The 3,467-nt window shown below is 42.1% G+C and overlaps 1 non-coding gene across 1 annotated transcript; it reads right to left on the reverse strand.

Moving 5' to 3' along the window:
- Window positions 1–1,667: 1,667 nt before the first annotated feature.
- LOC115029314 lies at window positions 1,668–1,798 on the reverse strand. Its single transcript, XR_003834887.1, has one exon. It is a non-coding gene; the product is annotated as a small nucleolar RNA SNORA17 (small nucleolar RNA).
- Window positions 1,799–3,467: the final 1,669 nt, after the last annotated feature.

The raw sequence follows: 3,467 nt of genomic DNA on the forward strand, positions 1-3,467 counted from the left end.
TTTTTTTTTTTTTTTTTAGGACTTTTAACTCTTTAGCAGTGTTCTCCTGTATTTCTTTAAATGAATTATTGGCAAAGTATGGCAACTGACTTCCTTCAGTATCCTTCCTAGGAGTAGGCATGTCTCAGTGTAATAAAAGACTTTGTAGAAGCTGTAGTATACCCCAGAGTGTACCACGGTATTCTCTTTGGTCCACACTTCTTTCCTTGCAAATGTTTATTTTAATAACTACTTCGTCTGGCACAAGGTCTCTGGCTTCTGCTACTCTATCAATACTGGAAGTTCAATGGGACGCCTATAGAGTATCCTGTTGTCTTTCAGTATCATGAAGATCCTATAGTTTTGAATCTGTAGCACAGAAAACTTCATGCACTCCAGCATTTGTGCTGGTCTGAGCCCACCCATTCTTCTTCTCGCACGTCCTTGATCAGAAACCCTACCCACATGAGGGGCAGCTCTATCCCTACCCACATCAGGGGTAGCTCTACTGTCTTGACCATGTATAGAGCAGGGCCTGCCCTCCCAAATGCTGCAGCAGATGAGGCCCAGGGCCAGCTTTTCTGCTCTCACAGTCCTATAGAGGCCAATTTTCCACCCATCACCAGTGGTGAGGGATGGGTGGGGGGGACCTGAGTCTCTCCCTCATTGACACCATTACATAACAGACAAAAAGACAGGGTTGGTTTTCCGCAGGCATGCCTTTGGGTGGCTCTCCTCAACCCCAGGTCCAGGGCTAGCTCTACTCTGCTGTCCTAATGAGGTATGTGGAGCAATGAGTCCTTGCTCCAATGACCCCAAGTTCAGACTTTCCAAAGAGACAAATGGTGGGATCAGCTCCCCAGTCTCTTATCTTCTGCTCTGGCTAACATGCAACTCCTGCAATGTGTGTCCATTCTCCCCAACTGCATCGGCAGGGGCAGTTTGCCTGCCTTCATGCCCCAGGACCAGGTAAGCTGTGAGGCAAGTTCTGCACAACATTCAAACATCAACATGTCCCCTGGTGGCAGCCCAGACTACGGACTCCTGCCTCACCTTTGGTAGTAACCGACCCTTGCTGCTGCAGGGCCATAAACCAGGATGTTGTCCCCAGTGGAAGCATAACCCAGGACCCCACCATGGTCCGAGATGGCATCACCTCACTCGCTATCCATATCAAGCTGTTCCTCACTATGCTCAAGTCTCCAATTCTGCCTCTCTTCATTATGCCCTCATCCTTCTGTTTCTCTTTCTCATATATTTCTCCAGCATTTACTTGCTCTTCTTAGTGGCAATGGGGTTATCTGAGTGTCTGGAGTCATCTCAAAAGTGGTTTTAGGAGTGCTATGTCCCCCTCATCCACTTTGGCACCAGATAGGGGTCCTTTCAGGCATGGTCGGATCCCTCCCTTGCCTACACAGTGTTAGTTTTATATCTCTTTATATCTCTTTATATCTCTTTATATCTGTCAGGAGGCCCATGGCACAAATCAGGTTTTGGGCTGACTCCTCACCTGGCTGCCCAAGTGGTCTCATGAGAGCATCATCTGACTAGAGCTCAATTCCTGGGGGTGCCTGTGGTCACAGGCAGGCTTCTTCTAGGCTCTGGCTCTCTCCCTGTCCTAAGAGAGGAACCTGTCCTTGCATGTGGGGAGCCAGATTGTGGTTGTTTTAGGATTGTTCTTTTCAGGAAATTTTCGTGTACACATCATTCAGAAGCTCCTAGGTCAGAAGCCTGAGCCTAGACATAGACTTTCTCCTCTCTTTTGCCTACTGGAGCACATGTGACACAGTAGCCACACATGCAAAGCCTAAAAGATAGTTTAATCTAAAGGCTTATAGTCCTAAAGATTAGGCCCTGTTACTATCATGGCAGGGAGCAGAAGAGCAGGCATTGTACTAAAGTAGTAGCGGAGAGCTCACATGCTGATCCACAAACACGGCAACAAGAGCTAACTGAGAAAGGCATGAGTTATGAGAACCTCAAAGTCCACCTTCAAGGTATACCACCTCCAACAACATCATACCTCCAAATCACGCCTAAACAGTTCCACCAACTGGGGACTAAGTATTCAAACATATGAACCAAAGAGGTCATTCTGATTCCAACAATAGCACCATTGATAAAATCTGTTGTCTTTATTATCTGTGCCATTGTCCAGTTGTGAGTGTTTGTGTTAGAACTCAAAAGACTAGGACAACTTACACAAGTGGGTGCAGAGCCCATCCCTTAACCTATAAGTTTTTGCAACTGGCAGCAGAGCTAATAATCAGGAGCATTTTGTTAACACAAGATGGACTCTTCTGTATGTTTTATGTGTTTCTGCCTGTGCATGTGAGGGAACATTGTGTGTGTGTGTGTGTGTGTGTGTGTGTGTGTGTGTGTGTGTGTATGGGGTTTTTCTTGGCTTATTTTTTATTTGATTTTGAGAGTGAAAGAGAGAGGCAGAGACACACAGAAAGAAAACATAAAATATGGAAAGAGTTACTGGAGGGATAATACTATGATCAAATATATAAAAAAATTAAAGATAAATAAATTTCATTTCATTTAAAAATACTTATCATCTTTCCAGACTTGTAAATGTTCCTTGGTTGGTAAAGAAAGTCCCAATCTTGACAAATGACAGATTGTCTTTAAATAATGTCTTCCTCAAGTGAGACACCCTTGCAAGACCCATTGACTGTTTATACAGATTCTTTAAAAACTGAGTATGATTCTTAGGGACAGGTCACCATTTGCAGTAAGTGATTAATTGATTAATGTCATTTCTTCCTGTTCATGGTAGTGCTGCCCATGGAGAAAGGGAACCTTAGGTGTATAAGAAGTTTCTCTTTCCCTGCAATTGTTATGCAAACAATTTCAAGTTAGGGCTACTGGTCTCCACTGATTCTTTGTAGACATAACCTTGCCTAGAACAAACTCTCTCACTGAAGGATGAGGAGAGAATATTAGATCTACTCTGACTAGAGGAAGAAAATTGTTGTCCAGTTGTTAGTGGACATATCTTGGTACTATACACCAGGGAATCTTAGCTTCTCAAAGCATAAGAGGAATGATCTTACAAATTTACCTGTTTTGTGGGTATGGTTGTCATTTGTTCTGGAAAGAATTGACCTACTTGGTTTAACCTCTGTGCCTAGGTTTTTCTGAATAAACAGAAACAAGGTGGAATTAGGCTTTGGGGAATGAGGATTTAAAATGTGTTTGTTTGCCAGTCAAAACTTCTTCTTGGAATGCCAATGTTGCTAAATTGTATCATACTCGTTTTAGATATTTCTTTTGAATACTTATCTTGTTATTTTAAGAATTGATTATTATAATTAGTGTAGAAATAGAGAAATGCATCTGTATTCAACTGTTTGAATTTATAGTCTCAAGAGCAATATTTTAGATTTCTTGCTTGTAATGTGAATTACCTTGATAAAAATTTTGCTCTCACTCTCTCTATATTATATATATATATATATATATATATATATATATATATA

This window comes from Mus caroli, chromosome 14 (genome assembly GCF_900094665.2).
Source record: "Mus caroli chromosome 14, CAROLI_EIJ_v1.1, whole genome shotgun sequence".
NCBI classification, from domain to species: Eukaryota; Metazoa; Chordata; class Mammalia; order Rodentia; family Muridae; genus Mus; species Mus caroli.